The 18330-nt window shown below is 37.9% G+C and overlaps 1 non-coding gene across 1 annotated transcript; it reads right to left on the reverse strand.

The window, feature by feature from the left end:
- Positions 1-10614: 10614 nt before the first annotated feature.
- Positions 10615-10723, reverse strand: LOC117078614. Its single transcript, XR_004435062.1, has one exon. It is a non-coding gene; the product is annotated as a U6 spliceosomal RNA (small nuclear RNA).
- Between the last annotated feature and the right edge of the window lie 7607 nt (positions 10724-18330).

Raw genomic sequence — 18330 nt, forward strand, 5'->3', positions numbered from 1 at the left:
CAAGGTTTGGGGCAGAAAATGTACAACATGAGCCTAGAACACCTTGTCACATCAGAAATAAAGAAGCTATTATTAGACTACTGGGGGCCAGGTCAAAATCTCAAGAGTCTACTTGAACAGACTACTACAGGTCAAAGAGGAACAATTTGAGCACCTGTAAAGATAATAATTGCAGGGACTGAAACATAGCAATCATTCTAAACATAATGAAGGTTTAAGAAAATAAACTGGTCACCACTGGAAGCTGCTAGTGAAAAACACCATTTTGAAATTGGTAAAGGAAAAAACTCAACACTTGCCTTCCTTTCCTGAATATAATATGTGTCTTATGGTAACTAAATAGTTGATCAGGGGAAGTTTCCCTTTATAGAAGTAGTCCAGATAATAAATTAAGAAAGAATGTTACAATTAGGATATTACCATTTTGCAACCCAAATTAATTAATACATCTACACATTTTACATCAACTGCTACAAACATCTCAAAAAGAAACAGCCACACATATAATAGGCCCCTGATGGAAGAATGCAACACCATGCAATGAAGCATTCCTACCCCTCCTGAAAAAAGTCATACATGAATCTGATCAAGCCTTTGGATCCAACTACCTATTTTGGGGCAATGCAGGGGGCAGTGAAATGTAGATGGTACCTCTGAGATGCAATCATCAAAATTCAGACCTTAGAAAATTTTATAAGACAAATTACCTAGTTTCTTCAATAAATACATTACAAAAGGGAAAAATGGAGAAGAAATTTACAAATTAAAACAGACAAGAGCTTACCAACCAGTCCTAATGTTGGTACCTCATTTGGATCCTAATTCAAACAAACAGCTGCTAAAAGAATATTATAATATTTATGATATAACTGGAAATTCAACTTTGGGTATTTGGTAATTTTAAGGAGTGATGAATTTTTTATTATACTTTAAGTTCTAGGGTGCATGTGTACAACGTGCAGGTTTGTCACATATGTATACATGTGCCACGTTGGTTCGCTGCAACGGTCAACTCGTCATTTACCTTAGGTATTCCTCCTAATGCTATCCCTCCCCCATCCCCCGACCCAATGACAGGCCCCAGTGTGTGATGTTCCCGGCCCTGTGTCCAAGTGTTCTCATTGTTCAATTCCCATCTGTGACTGAGAACATGCAGTGTTTGGTTTTCTGTTCCTGCGATAGTTTGCTCAGGATGATGGTTCCAACTTCATCCATGTTGCTACAAAGACATGAACCCATCCTTTTTTATGCCTGCATGGTATTCCATGGTGTATATGTGCCACATTTTCTTAATCCAGTCTATCATTGATGGACATTTGGGTTGGTTCCAAGTCTTTGCTATTGTGAATGGTGCTGAAATAAACATATATGTGCATGTGTCTTTATAGTAGCATGATTTATAATCCTTTGGGTATATACCCAGCAGTAGGATCGCTGCGTCAAATGGTATTTCTGGTTCTAGATCCCTGAGGAATCACCACACTGTCTTCCACAATGGTTGAACTAGTTTACGCTCCCACAACAGTGTAAAAGCGTTCCTATTTCAAGGAGTGATGAATTTTTAAGTGTGATAATTGTATGGCATTTTGGTATATTTAACATATATTTTTTTCTTTTTTTTATTATACTTTAAGTTCTAGGATACATGTGCATAAGGTGCAGGTCTGTTACATATGTATACTTGGGCCATGTTGGTGTGCTGCACCCATCAACTCGTCAGCACCCATCAATTCGTCATTTATAAAAGTATAACTCCCAATGCAATCCCTCCCCCCCCCCCTCCCCCCTCCCCATGATAGGCCCCGGTGTGTGATGTTCCCCTTCCCGAGTCCAAGTGATCTCATTGTTCAGTTCCCACCTATGAGTGAGAATATGCGGTGTTTGGTTTTCTGTTCTTGTGATAGTTTGCTAAGAATGATGGTTTCCAGCTGCATCCATGTCCCTACAAAGGACTCAAACTTATCCTTTTTATGGCTGCATAATATTCCATGGTGTATATGTGCCACATTTTCTATTTTTTTTTATTAAGTTCTAGGGTACATGTGCATACGTTTATTCATGTATAACTCCCCAATACAATCCCTCCCTCCTCCCTCTCCCGATGATAGGCCCCATTGTGTGATGTTCCCCTTCCCGAGTCCAAGTGATCTCATTGTTCAGTTCCCACCTATGAGTGAGAACATGCGGCGGTGTTTGGTTTTCTTTCTTGGATAGTTTGCTAAGAATGATGGTTTCCAGCTGCATCCATGTCCCTACAAAGGACGCAAACTCATCCTTTTTTATGGCTGCATAATATTCCATGGTGTATATGTGCCACATTTTCTATTTTTTTTTATTAAGTTCTAGGGTACATGTGCATAACGTTTATATCATGTATAACTCCCCAATACAATCCCTCCCTCCTCCCTCCTCCCGATGATAGGCCCCATTGTGTGATGTTCCCCTCCCGAGTCCAAGTGATCTCATTGTTCAGTTCCCACCTATGAGTGAGAACATGCGGTGTTTGGTTTTCTCTTCTTGTGATAGTTTGCTAAGAATGATGGTTTCCAGCTGCATCCATGTCCCTACAAAGGACGCAAACTCATCCTTTTTATGGCTGCATAGTATTCCATGGTGTATATGTGCCACATTTTCTAATCCAGTCTGTCACAGATGGACTTTGGTTTGATTCCAAGTCTTGGTTATTGTGAATAGTGCCGCAATAAACATACGTGTGCATGTGTCTTTGTAGTAGAGTAATTTATAATCCTTTGGGTATATACCCAGTAGTGGGATGGCTGGGTCATATGGTACATCTAGTTCTAGATCCTTGAGGAATTGCCATACGGTTTTCCATAATGGCTGAACTACTTTACAATCCCACCAACAGTGTAAAAGTGTTCCCAATTCTCCACATCCTCTCCAGCACCTGTTGTTTCCTGAGTTTTGAATGATTGCCATTCTAACTGGTGTGAGATGGTATCTCATTGTGGTTTTGATTTGCATTTCTCTGATGGCCAGTGATGATGAGCATTTTTTCATGTGTCTGTTGGCTGTATGGATGTCTTCTTTTGAGAAATGTCTGTTCATATGCTTTGTCCACTTTTTGATGGGGTTGTTTGTTTTGTTCTTGTAAATTTGTTTGAGTTCTTTGTAGGTTCTGGATATTAGCCCTTTGTCAGATGAGTAGATTGCAAAAATGTTCTCCCATTCTGTAGGTTGCCTGTTCACTCTGATGGTAGTTTCTTTTGCTGTGCAGAAGCTCTTTAGTTTAATTAGATCCCATTTGTCAACTTTGTCTTTTGCTGCCGTTGCTTTTGGTGTTTTAGACATGAAGTCCTTGCCCATGCCTATGTCCTGAATGGTACTACCTCGGTTTTCTTCTAGGGTGTTTATGGTATTAGGTCTAACATTTAAGTCTCTAATCCATCTTGAATTAATTTTCGTATAAGGAGTAAGGAAAGGATCCAGTTTCAGCTTTCTACTTATGGCTAGCCAATTTTCCCAACCATTTATTAAATAGGGAGTCCTTTCCCCATTCTTGTTTCTCTCAGGTTTGTCAAAGATCAGATGGCTGTAGATGTGTGGTATTATTTCTGAGGACTCTGTTCTGTTCCATTGGTCTATATCTCTGTTTTGGTACCGGTACCATGCTGTTTTGGTTACTGTAGCTTGTAATATAGTTTGAAGTCAGGTAGCGTGACGCCTCCAGCTTTCTCCTTTTGACCTAGGATTGTCTTGGCAATGCAGGCTCTTTTTTGGTTCCATATGAACGTTAAAGCCGTTTTTTCCAGTTCTGTGAAGAAAGTCATTGGTAGCTTGATGGGGATGGCATTGAATCTATAAATAACCTTGGGCAGTATGGCCATTTTCACAATATTGATTCTTCCTATCCATGAGCATGGTATGTTCTTCCATTTGCTTGTGTCCTCTTTGATTTCACTGAGCAGTGGTTGTAGTTCTCCTTCAAGAGGTCCTTTACATCCCTTGTAAGTTGGATTCCTAGGTATTTTATTCTCTTTGAAGCAATTGTGAATGGAAGTTCATTCATGATTTGGCTCTCTGTTTGGCTGTTACTGGTGTATAAGAATGCTTGTGATTTTTGCACATTGATTTTGTATCCTGAGACTTTGATGAAGTTTCTTATAAGCTTAAGGAGATTTTGGGCTGAGACAATGGGGTTTCCTAAATATACAATCATGTCATCTGCAAACAGGGAAAATTTGACTTCTTCTTTTCCTAACTGGATACCTTTTATTTCTTTCTCTTGCCTGATTGCCCTAGCCAGAACTTCCAACACTATGTTGAATAGGAGTGGTGAGAGAGGGCATCCCTGTCTTGTGCCAGTTTTCAAAGGGAATTTTTCTAGTTTTTGCCCATTCAGTATGATATTGTCTGTGGTTTGTCATAAATAGCTCTATTATTTTGAGGTACGTTCCATCAATACCGAATTTCTTGAGCGTTTTTGGCATGAAGGGCTGTTAAATTTTGTCAAAAGCCTTTTCTGCATCTATTGAGATAATCATGTGGTTTTTGCCTTTGGTTCTGTTTATATGCTGGATTACGTTTATTGATTTGCGAATGTTGAACCAGCCTTGCATCCCATATGAAGCCCACTTGATCATGGTGTATAAGCTTTTTGATTGCTGCTGAATCTGGTTTGCCAGTATTTTATTGAGGATATTTGCATCGATGTTCATCAGGGATATTGATCTAAAATTCTCTTTTTTTGTTGTGTCTTTGCCAGGCTTTGGTATCAGGATGATGTTGGCCTCATAAAATGAATTAGGGAGGATTCCCTCTTTTTCAATTGATGGAATAGTTTCAGAAGGAATGGTACCAGCTCCTCTTTGTACCTCTGGTAGAATTCAGCTGTGAATCCATCTGGTCCTGGACTTTTTTCATTGGTAGGCTATTAATTATTGCCTCAATTTCAGAGCCTGCTATTGGTCTATTCAGGGATTCAGCTTCTTCCTGGTTTAGTCTTGGGAGAGTATAAGTGTCCAGGAAATTATCCATTTCTTCTAGATTTTCTAGTTGATTTGCGTAGAGGTGATCATAGTATTCTCTGATGGTAGTTTGTATTTCTGTGGGGTTGGTGGTGATATCCCCTTTATCATTTTTTATTGCGTCTATTTGAGTCTTCTCTCTTTTCTTCTTTATTAGTCTTGCTAGAGGTCTGTCAATTTTGTTGATTTTTTCAAAAACACTCCTGGATTCATTGATTTTTGGAGGGTTTTTTGTGTCTCTATCTCCTTCAGTTCTGCTCTGATCTTAGTTATTTCTTGCCTTCTGCTAGCTTTTGAATGTGTTTGCTCTTGCCTCCTAGTTCTTTTAATTGTGATGTTAGAGTGTCAATTTTAGATCTTTCCAGCTTTCTCTGTGGGCATTTAGTGCTATAAATTTCCCTCTACACACTGCTTTAAATGTGTCCCAGAGATTCTGGTATGTTGTATCTTTGTTCTCATTGGTTTCAAAGAACATCTTTATTTCTGCTTTCATTTCGTTATGTACCCAGTAGTCATTCAGGAGCAGGTTGTTCAGTTTCCATGTATTGAGTGGTTTTGATTGAGTTTCTTAGTCCTGAGTTCCAGTTTGATTGCACTGTGGTCTGAGAGACAGTTTGTTACAATTTCTGTTCTTGTACATTTGCTGAGGAGTGCTTTACTTCCAATTATGTGGTCAATTTTGGAATAAGTGCGTGTGGTGCTGAGAAGAATGTATATTCTGTTGATTTGGGGTGGAGAGTTCTATAGATGTCTATTAGGTCCGCTTGGTGCAGAGATGAGTTCAATTCCTGAATATCCTTGTTAACTTTCTGTCTCGTTGATCTGTCTAATATTGACAGTGGAGTGTTGAAGTCTCCCATTATTATTGTATGGGAGTCAAGTCTTTGTAAGTCTCTAAGGACTTGCTTTATGAATTGGATGCTCCTGTATTGGGTGCATATATATTTAGGATAGTTAGCTCTTCCTGTTGAATTGATCCCTTTACCATTATGTAATGGCCTTCTTTGTCTCTTTTGATCTTTGATGTTTAAAGTCTGTTTTATCAGAGACTAGGATTGCAACCCCTGCTTTTTTTTGTTCTCCATTTGCTTGGTAGATCTTCCTCCATCCCTTTATTTTGAGCCTATGTATGTCTCTGCATGTGAGATGGGTCCCTGAATACAGCAGACTGATGGGTCTTGACTCTTTATCCAGTTTGCCAGTCTGTGTCATTTAATTGGAGCATTTAATCCATGACATTTAAGGTTATATTGTTATGTGTGAACTTGATCCTGCCATTATGATATTAACTGGTTATTTTGCTCGTTAGTTGATGCAGTTTCTTCCTAGCCTCGATGGTCTTTACATTTTGGCATGTTTTTGCAATGGCTGGTACCAGTTGTTCCTTTCCATGTTTAGGGCTTCCTTCAGGGTCTCTTGTAAGGCAGGCCTGGTGGTAACAAATCTCTAAGCATTTGCTTATCTGTAAAGGATTTTATTTCTCCTTCACTTATGAAACTTAGTTTGGCTGGATATGAAATTCTGGGTTTAAAACTCTTTTCTTTAAGAATGTTGAATATTGGCCCCCACTCTCTTCTGGCTTGTAGAGTTTCTGCCGAGAGGTCTGCTGTTAGTCTGATGGGCTTCCCTTTGTGGGTAACCCGACCTTTCTCTCTGGCTGCCCTTAAGATTTTTTCCTCATTTCAACTTTGGTGAATCTGGCAATTATGTGTCTTGGAGTTGCTCTTCTGGAGGAGTATCTTTGTGGCGTTCTCTGTATTTCCTGAATTTGAATGTTGGCCTGCCCTACTAGGTTGGGGAAGTTCTCCTGGATGATATCCTGAAGTGTTTTCCAACTTGGTTCCATTTTCCCCCTCACTTTCAGGCACCCCAATCAGACGTAGATTTGGTCTTTTTACATCATCCCATACTTCTTGCAGGCTTTGTTCATTTCTTTTTCTTCTTTTTTCTTTTGGTTTCTCTTCTCGCTTCATTTCATTCATTTGATCCTCAATCGCTGATACTCTTTCTTCCAGTTGATCAAGTCGGTTACTGAAGCTTGTGCATTTGTCACGTATTTCTCGTGTCATGGTTTTCATCTCTGTCATTTCATTTATGACCTTCTCTGCATTAATTATTCTAGCTATCAATTCTTCCACTCTTTTTTCAAGATTTTTAGTTTCTTTGCGCTGCATAGTAATTCCTCCTTTAGCTCTGAGAAGTTTGATGGACTGAAGCCTTCTTCTCTCATCTCATCAAAGTCATTCTCTGACCAGCTTGATCCATTGCCGACTATGAGCTGCGCTCCTTTGCAGGGGAGATGCTCTTATTTTTTGAATTTCCAGCTTTTTTGCCCTGCTTCTTCCCCCCTCTTTGTGGTTTTATCTGCCTCTGGTTTTTGATGATGGTGACATACTGATGGGGTTTTGGTATAGGTGTTCCTCTGTTTGATAGTTTTCCTTCTAACAATCAGGACCCTCAGCTGTAGGTCTGTTGGAGATTGCTTGAGGTCCACTCCAGACCCTGTTTGCCTGGGTCAGCAGCAGAGGTTGCAGAAGATAGAATATTGCTGAACAGCGAGTGTACCTGTCTGTTTCTTACTTTGGAAGCTTCATCTCAGGGGTGTACTCCACCCTGTGAGGTGTGGGGTGTCAGACTGCCCCTAGTGGGGGATGTCTCCCAGTTAGGCTACTCAGGGGTCAGGGACCCACTTGAGCAGGCAGCCTGTCCCTTCTCAGATCTCAACCTCTGTGTTGGGAGATCCACTGCTCTCTTCAAAGCTGTCAGACAGAGTTGTTCGCATCTGCACAGGCCTTTGCTGCTTCCCCTGTTGTTTTTAATCTGTGCCCTGTCCTCAGAGGTGGAGTCTACAGAGACAGGCAGATTCCTTGATGCTGTGAGCTCCACCCAGTTCGAGCTTCCCAGCGGCTTTGTTTACCTACTTAAGCCTCAGCAATGGCGGGCATCCCTCCTCCAGCCTCGCTGCTGCCTTGCAGTTAGATCGCAGACTGCTGTGTTAACAATGAGGGAGGCTCCGTGGCCTTGGGACCCTCCTGGCCAGGTGTGGGTATAATCTCCTGGTGTGCCCATTTGCTTAAAGTGCAGTATTGGGGTGGGGATTACCCAATTTTCCAGGTGTTGTGTGTCTCAGTTCACCTGGCTAGGAAAAGGTATTCCCTCCCCCCTTGTGCTTCCCAGGTGAGGCGATGCCTCGCCCTGCTTCAACTTTTGCTGGTCGGGCTGCAGCAGCTGACCAGCACCGATTGTCCGGCACTCCCCAGTGAGATGACCCCAGTACCTCAGTTGAAAATGCAGAAATCACCAGTCTTCTGTGTCGCTCGCACTGGGAGTTGGAGACTGGAGCTGTTTCTGTTTGGCCATCTTGCTCTGCCCTCTATTTAACATAATTTTAACAAATATGTTAAATATAGTTCTTATCTTTTAGAAATAAATAACTATTTACAGGTGATATATTTTCTCAGATTTGATTCAAAACAATCAGAGTGGATGTGGAGGTGGGAAATATATGAAACTAGACTTCATAGTACATGAAGTCAACCACTCTCTCAGTAGCTACTTTAACTTCTTTTCCTCCTTATCTTTCTTCTGAGGCTACCCTGATCAAAACCTAATCTAGAAAAAAATTATGAACAATTCAACTATTCCTATCCCTTAGTCCTGCCCTCAGAGACACTAGAGAAACTTATATGCACCTTAAAATCAGTGCTACCACAAACTCCTGTTTCTCACAGTCCCTAAAACAGAACTTCGCTTTTGTATTTATCCATTAAGCATTCTCTCCCACTTCCTTGCAGTGCTTTTTTAATGATTTGCAATCATCCTTCATTAGTTTATTCAGTTCCATTAATTAATTCCTGTTCCTCTGCTTCTTGGATTAGCAGTCTCATGAACCCATCTGCTTCACAACTAAAGAGTTCTGAAAATCTTGACTCAACACACAGATATAGTTTTAAATTTTTGAAAGGATGTCATCAGAAGTACACCAGAGTATTCTTTGAAGCGTCAACACTTTGAAGTATCTGGTGCAGTCCTTTTCCACAGGGCTCTGAGATACTACTTGGTTGAAGACAAGAATTCTGAACTGTAGCTGATTGCAGAATTTTCAGGAAAGCATCAGAGTAAAACAAAAATTATCTGTAAGTAACAGTGACTTAAAGTCACTGTGGCTAATTTGTTACTGACAGTTTTCAAGAGTGAGAGATCTGATGAAAGATTATAATGAATAATGTAACTGACAGGGAAATATAGTTGTTTCTGCGGTATGCAAAATGAGATAATAAAGTCTAGCAAAAAGTTTTAAACAAAATGTCCACAAAGATAATGCTTAAGTCTATTTTCAAAGAATATAATGAATATTATATTTGATAAATAAAAATGGATAACTTTTATTCCAGAGGAAAAAAAAATTGAGATATGTAATCCTGATTCATAATATATCACAAATATAAAACATAATATGAATATACCAATAATATATATAAAATATTAAATAAAGAAATCCAGTAAAGCCTCAAGTAGAGAATAGGACCTAAATATCTCTATTATAATAAAATTCCATAGGTAAGTGATGTGAACCCCTCAGTTGAGAACCACTGGCCTAGAAGATCCTAGGTTCACATTAAATAAGTAAGATTGAGATGAAATAAACATTTTAAATAATACTCTAAACTGTTGCCTAACATCAGACAAAGTACCTTCAGGACTCATAAATATAGGAAAACTCAACATAACCTTGAAGTACTATTTCAATGTTTTCCCTGAGATTAAAATCTATTGTGAAAAGTGGAAGCATTTACAAATCTTCAGGGACTTCCAATTAAGCACACGATTGCCAAAATATTTATATTAATAAATTTTATTCATACAAATTTAATCTAGGGAGAGCTGAACATTTTTATCTGATAATTAGTCCCATACAACTCATTAACAGTATATACTAAATAAATTTTATTATTTCTAACCCTTCTATTTTTGCAAAGAAAGAAACAGATCCTTTGTGAGTTTACCTTCTTGAAAATGTTAGGTAGTTGTAGATGTAAAATATATCCCCACATTTATTTTAGTTTATTTTACATCTAAGGATTCAACTTTGTGAAAGCAAAAATCAAAAGTGTTCACGAAATTTGAACACTTAAGATAGGATCATGGATGCCCAAGAAATAATATTTGTCTCCCTATTTGAAAGTGACAATACGAATTTTAAAAATAAAAATAGACATGATTATAAGGAAACTTAGCACTTTCTGTAAGAGAAAAATAAACAAAGATGTTATAAAGCCAACATAAAGCACACAATGGAGCACTATTCAGCCATAAAAAAGAATGAGATTCTGTCATTTGCAACAACATGAATAGAACTGGAGATCATTAAGTGACGTAATCCAGACACAAAAAGATAAACATCACATGTTTTCACTTATTTGTTGTATCTAAAAATCAAAACAATTAAGCTTATAAACATAGTACAATGATGGTTATCAGAGACTGGGAAAGGTAGTTGGGAGCTATGGGAAGGTGGAGACGGTTAATGGGTACAAAAAAATAGTTAGAATAAGTAAGACCTACCATTTGATAGCACAACAGGGTAACTATAGTCTATGATAACTTTTAAAAAAGATTTTAAGTTACAAATATTTAACAATTCACGAATTGTTAATTGTCATCCTTCCACAGGGACCACACTAATTCTCTCTGTAGCATTCCAATCTTAATATACATGCTGCCGAAGCAAGCACAATATAGTCAGTAAAAACGTTCTTGTACATTTCAAAATAGAGAGTGTAAATGCATTATTTGTAACACAAAGAATAAATGCTTGAGGAATGGATATCCCCAAAAATTATATGGTTAAAAAATGTGACTTCCTATTGTACACTTAAAAACAGTTAAAATAAAATAGTATGTCTTATAAAAATTTATCAAATCAACATAAAGCACAGAGAATTATTTTAGTAAGACACACAATCTTTGCTTTCTAGGTTAAAGGCAATATATAGCAAACCAAGGAAATGAGCCCATCAAAATTGAGAAAACTTTGCTGAGATATTAAAGCATGTAATAGCTTTTCAGACTCAGGCATTATAAAACAAGTCAAACAAAAATTGTCTTCCAAGTTTGCACTTTCATTATGCTCTTTCATTTTCTGGAACAGACGACGCTGTACTTTATTTCGGAGGTCTGTGAGGTCAGGACTAATTTCATATTACTAAGATGTTATTAACATGCAATATATTCATCATTGATAACTTCAAATGAATCAGTAAAGAAGCAATTAAATTTTTTCTTAGTTTCAATTTTTGATGTGGTAAATATTTGAAGAAATAACTCATAAAACAATGCTCCTTGGAGACCTCAATACATTCAAAGAGTGTATTAGTCAGAGTTCTTTAAAGAGACAGAATTAATAGGATAGATGAATATATAAAAGGAAGTTGATTAGGAGAATTGACTCATGATTACAAGGTGAAGTCCCACAATGGGGTGTCTGCAAGTTGAGGAACCAGGAAACCAGTCCAAGTCACAAAACCTCAAAATTAAGAAAGCCAGTAGTATAGCCTTCAGTCTATGGCTGAAGGCCCGAAAGTCCCTGGCAAATCACTGATGTAAGTCCAAGAGTCCAAAAGCTGAAGAACTTGGAGTCTGATATTCAATGACAGGAAGCATCCAGCACAGGAGAAAGATGGAGGCCGGAAGACTCAAGCCAGTCTAGTCCTTCCACATTCCTCTGCCTACTTTTATTCAAGCCATGCTGGCAGCTGATTAGATAGTGCCCACCTGGATTGAGGGTGGGTCTGCCTCTTGAAGTTACTAAATCAAATGTTAATCTACTTTGGCAACACCCTCCCAGACACACCCAGGAACAATACATTCTTCAATTCAATCAAGTTGATACTCAATATTAACCATCACAAAGAGTATAAAGAAGTTTAGAGACAAAACAAAACAAAACAAAAATCCTCTGAGAACTGCTCCTTTGGGATAACATTAATCATGTCCATGAGAAACAGAAGCATGTACACAATCTTATTTCTCTAAAACTATTGTTCTTAAATATAGTCTCAAACATTTATATTAATTATCATTTTTAACCGAAGTAACTTCTATTTCACAAAGAAAACTGAGGAGTGCGTAACTGAGAATTGCCTGCCACACCTCAGCATATAGCAGACCAGGAGGGTTCGTGGATATGCATAACACAACATTTTAAAGCTACCCACATCCCATATACAGCATTTCAAAGTAGCAAGAATGAGCATATTATCATGACCTAAAGATACAATTTAGCAGTCACATGCAATGGCTCACACTTATGATCCCAGCACTTTGGGAGGCCAAGGTGAGAGGAGCACTTGAGCCCAGAATTTGAGACCAGCCTTGGCAACATAGTGAGAACCCATTTCTATAAAATAAAAAGTTAATGGGGTGTGTTTTATTTATTTAGAAATGGTGTAGACATTTAGTGAATTCATTGACTAACTCAATTCACTATGAGTCCAAGGTTTTAAGTTATCTGAAGATCTAGAAAATTATCTGGAAGCTGACATACTGCAAAGCATAAATACTATTGAAACATAGTTCATCAGAATAATGATTCAATTTGGTTAAATGCAAATGTACATATTTCATAATCTTAAACATTAACTAATGCTAGTTTAATTGATTGGCAACCTGTATAAGTCTAGGGAAAACATACCCATGTAGAATAGAAATGTATACTTGTATTATACCTAACACTGATGAATCAGAGAAAAAGACATGGATATTTTTATACAGGTGAAATTAATAAACTGCTCTGGTTTGCCAAAGTATTTGCTAAATTATGTAAACTTGGATTTGTATCCAGTTTTAGTCTTCTGCATATGACTAGCCATTTATTGCTGCACCATTTATTGAATAGGAATCCTGTGTCCATTACTTGTCTTTGTCAGGTTTGTCAAAGATCATATGGTTGTTATGTGTGTGTTCTTATTTCTGGGTTCTCTATTCTGTTGCATTGGTTTATGTGTCTGGTTTTGTACCAGTACCATGCTGTTTTGGTTACTGTAGCTCTGTAGTGCAGTTTGAAATCAGGTAAATTGATGCCTCCAGCTTTGTTCTTTCTGCTAAGATTGCCTTGGGTATTAGGGTTGTTTTTGTTTCTATATGAATTTTAAAATAGTCTTTTCTAGTTCTGTGAAGAATGTCATTGGTAGATTCATAGACATAACATTGAATCTATAAATTTATTTGGGCAGTGTGGGCATTTTAACAATATTGATTCTCCCTATCCATGAGCATGGAATGTTTTACAATATATTTGTGTCATCTCTGATTTCTTGGAGCAGTGGTTTGTAGTTCTCCTTGTAGAGATCTTTCACTTCCTTAGTTAGCTGTATTACTAGGTATTTTGTGTGTGTGTGTGTGACATATATGAATGGGAGTTCATTCCTGATTTGGCTGTCAGTTTGGCTGTTGTTGGTGTATATGGTATATATGGATGCTAGTGATTTTTGTCATTGATTTTGCATTGGGCAACTTTGCTGAAGTTGTTTGTCAGCTGGAGGAGCTTTTGGGCCAAGACTATGAGGTTTTTTAGATATGGGATCATGTCATCTGCAAACAGAGATAGTCTGAATTCCTCTCTTCCTGTTTGGACGTCGTGTTGTGTGTCTGATTGCCATAGCCAGAACTTCCAATACTATGTTGAAGGAGTGGTGAGACAGGACATCCTTGTCTTGTGCAGGTTTTCGAGAAGAATGCTTCCAGCTTTTGCCCATTCAGTATGATGTTGGCTGTGGATTTGTCATACATGGCTCTTATTATTTTGTGGTATGTTCCTTTAATAGTTTATTGAGAGTTTTATTGGGGCAGGGCTTGCTGGCTCTGTGCCCACCAAGGCTCCATCTACAATGGTAGTCTGCAGGGATCATGGGGCTACTTCACACCTGCGTGCTGGCAGGGCAAGTAAAGCAAAACCCACCTGTGCTGACACCCACCAGCAAACTGATGTGGGGAGTTGCGTGGGTTCAGGGAGCCTGCAGTATAGGGAGGGAACATGCAGGCTGGTGCACAGCTGTAGGGACCACCACACTGGAGCTCTCCACCTGTCAAGCATGGTTCAATGGTGCAGAAGCTACGATTTGTAATATGTTTCTAAGTTGGATTCTTCAAGCATACATTTTTAGCACATTGAAAATCTTAAATACTCAGTTTCCCTAATTTCTTGGAATTTTAGGAATATTTAATTATATAAGCATTTATTTATCTATATAAGCCATACATAATAAAGGTCCTTTTAATTTAAGTAACTTTATGATATAATTTATTTTTTGAGGTAAACATTACTTGCTTTTATTTATTGTGTTAGAAATAACTTAATAATTACTAACAACATCTGAAGGTAGAAAATCCCACACTCACATGGGAGGTCATGATCTTTATAAATTACAGGCACATAAATATGCAGACACAAAGGGGTTTACAGCTTCTGTTCCAAAATTTCAGCCATGTGGCCAAAGCAGTGACACACACCTGTAATCCTAGCACTGTGGGAGACCAAGGTAACAGAATCACTTGAGCTCAGAAGTTTGAGAACAGCCTGGGCAACATAGTGAGACCACATCTCTAAAACAAAAATTTTAAATTAGCCTGACTTGGTGGTGCACACCTGTAGTCTCAGTTACTTGGGTGGCTGAGGATCGCTTGAGCCCAGGAGATCAAGGCTGCAGTGAGCCGTGATTGTGCCACACCACTCCAGCCCGGGAAACAGAGAAAAACCCTGTCTCAAAAAATGAATAAAATAAATTTAATAAATAATAAATAAATAAATAAATAAATAAAATTTTCAGACATTAAGAATAAACACAGAAACACAAAAGATCGCCAGTCCAGATATCAAAGAGCTAGTCCCCTTCCTGTTAGACAAAAAAATTCCTAATTATTTGAACTTAATTAAAATAGACAAATAAGACAACAAATTGAAAAAAAATCTAACAAATGCCATTCCCTGTTGTCTCTCACCCAACATCGATATTATAAACATTTAATTCACTTACACATATCATTGATAAGAGTACAAAATCAAATTTCTCATGTATGGTCAGACTATAAAACCAAATTCCCAGTAATTACTCCTAGCTGTGATAAATAACTTATTAGCCACAAATGAACAAAGACAAATGAAATCAAAACACAAAATTAATAAAGATGAAGATCAAAACTAGAGAAATAGAAAGTCAGCAGTGCTGGTGAGGAGTGGTGGCTCACACCTGTAATCCCAGCACATTGGGAGGCCATGGCAGGACAATTGCTTTGAGCTCGGGAGTACGATACCAGCCTGGGCAACATGGCGAAACCCCATCTCTACAAAAAATACAAAAATTAGCCAGGCTCTGGTGGCTCATGCCTGTAGTCCCAGCTACTCTGGAGGCTGGGACTGGAGAATCACTTGAGCTTTAGAAGTGGAGGTTTCAGTCAGCTGAGATCACACCACTGCACTCTAGCATGGGTAACAGAGTGAGACACTGTCTCAAAACAACAAGAACAACAAAAAGAAAGTCAGCAATGCTATATTGCCAATTTGGAGTCATTTCTAGAAGCCAAGAGAGACTGGTCTGGGCTTAAATAGTTTATGAGGTGCACTTCTCTCATTAAGTTTACTTGGTTCTGTTAGAAGAATTCACTAGGCATCTCAGTGGATAACTGTTAAAAGATAATTTTCAAAAAAAAAAAAAGTAAAATCATGACTGTCATATAAACATGTTATATATTTCATTTAGCCATGAGGAAACAACACAGATATGACTACTGGTTCAAAAGAGATTCTGAAGAACAAATAATTTAAAGATCAGAAAAATTAAAATAAATGTTCCAACAGAAGCAAAACTGCTTTTTTCAAGTAGAATGGGGGACCAAAAGATAGAAGTTATTTGGACTTCTCCTGGATAGACAGAATTTGCAAATCCATAAATAAGAATTATTTTTCATTGATAACATTTATTTACAGTTTACAGAGTTATAAAATAGCTTCTAGAATCATAAAACTCAGAGAGGTGTTCTCTAGAGTCTAGAAAATGGATAGTTTTCCAATGAAGTACTTTTCATTTTTCTGCAGTGTCTTCTCCAGATTCTGTCAAACTTAGGTTTAAAACTCTGCTATTACTGTTTGCTAGTTGTACAATCTGAAGTTCAGTGCATAACTGCTTTCTCCCTCAGTTTCTTCCTCTATAAAACAGTGATAATGATACCATTCTCTTGGGATTGGAAAAGTGTAACGAAGTATGCATTAAAGAGTGTCTTATAGTAACTGCTCAACATTCTATATTGCTATTAGTAAGTAACTTTTGAATCTAGCTACTTTCTTTTCTTCCTCTGTAACTTTTATCATAATTTCACAACCCTAAATTATGAGAAGCAGGAAAACATACTGGAAAGAGTATAGATTTCAGGCTTAAACAGATCTGAGTTTGTATCTAGGTTCGAATATTTATCAACAATGTAATTTTTGGCAAGAGATTTAAACTGTCTATTCTGTTTTCTCGTATGTGAAGTGTGATAGTAAAAATTATCTCATAAAATTGCTGGAATAATAAAAATAAGACAAAATAGCAAAGTGGTCAGTTTTGGGGGAACAGATGGTGTTTGGTTACATGGATAAGTTCTTTAGTGGTGATTAGTGAGATTTTGGTGCATCCATTACCCAAGCAGTGTACACTGTATCCAGTGTGTAGTCTTGTATCCCTCAACCCCTCCCACGCTTTCCCCTGAGTCCCCCAAGTCCATTATATCATTCTCAGGCCTTTGTGTACTCATAACTTTAGCTCCCACTTATAAGTGAGAACACATCATGTTTGGTTTTACATTTCTGAGTTATTTCACTTAGCACAATGGCCTTCAACTCCATTCAGGTTGCTGTGAATGCAATTATTTCATACATTTTTATGGTTGCATAGTATTGCATGGTGTTTATATACCACATTTTCTTTATACACTCGAATGATGGGCATTTCGGCTCAGTCCATATTTTTGCAATTGTGAATTGTGCTGTTATAAACATGCATGTCCAAATGTCTTTTTCATATAACAATTCTTTTCCTCTGGATAAATATCCAGTAGTGGGATTGCTGGATCAAATGGTAGTTCTACTTTTAGTTCCTTAAGAAGTCCCTGTACTGTTTTCCATAGTGGTAGTAGTTTAAATTCCACCAGCAGTGTAAACTTGTTATCTTTTCACCACCTCTATGCCAACATCTATTCTTTTTTGATTTTTAGATTATGAACATCTTGCAGTAGTAAGGTGGTAAAACATTGTGGTTTTGATTTACATTTCCCTGATAATTAGTGATGTTGAGCATTTTTTCATATTTTATTGACCATGTGTATATCTTTTTATGAGAATTGTCTATTCATGTCCTTAGCCAGCTTTTGATGGGATTGTTTTATATTTTCTTGCTGATTTGAATTCCTTGTAGATTCTGGATACTAGTCTTTTTTTCAGATGCGGTTTGGAAAAATCTTCTCCCACTCTGTGGATTGTCTGTTTACTCTGCTGATTACTTTCTTTTGCTGTGCAGAAATTTTTTAGTTTAATTAAGTCCCATCTATTTATTTTTGTTTCTTTTGCATTTGCTTTTGGATTATTGGTCTTAAACTCTTTGCTTAAGCTGATGTCTAGAAGAGTTTTTCTGATGTTACACCCTAGAATTGTGTGTGGTTTCAGGTCTTAGATTTAAGTCTTTGAACCATCTTGATTTGATTTTTGTATAAGTTGAGAGATGAGGATACAGTTTCATTCCTCTACATGTGGCTTGTCAGGGACTTGGAAGAATCATGACTGGAAAATTTGTGAAAATCCTTTTCAGGAAAGGGTATGTGGATGAACTTCTCTAAGTGGTAAAAAACTGTGAAGACATTTGTATCCCATGTGAGTACTCACAAACGGGTGATCTAAGTGGAGGAAGAATTTAATAATCAAATGGATAGGATGACCCATTCTGTGGACACCACTCAGCCTCTTTCCCCAGCCACCCCTGTCATCACCCAATGGGCCCTTGAACAAAGTGGCCATAGTGGCAGGGATGGAGGTTATGCATGGACTCAGCAACATGGACTTCAACTCACCAAGGCTGACCTGGGTATGGCCATTGCTGAGTGCACAATTTGCCAGCAGCAGAGACCAACACTGAGCCTTTGATAAGGTACAATTCCTCGGGGTGATCAGCCATTCACCTGGTGGCAGGTTGATTATATTGGACATCTTCCATCATGGAAAGGGCAGAGGTTTATCCTCACTGGAATAGACACTTATTCCAATTATGGGTTTGCCTCTCCTGCAATGCTTCTGCCAAGACTATCATCCATGGAC

Source organism: Trachypithecus francoisi, unplaced genomic scaffold (assembly GCF_009764315.1).
Source record: "Trachypithecus francoisi isolate TF-2019V2 unplaced genomic scaffold, Tfra_2.0 Lachesis_group6, whole genome shotgun sequence".
NCBI classification, from domain to species: domain Eukaryota; kingdom Metazoa; phylum Chordata; class Mammalia; order Primates; family Cercopithecidae; genus Trachypithecus; species Trachypithecus francoisi.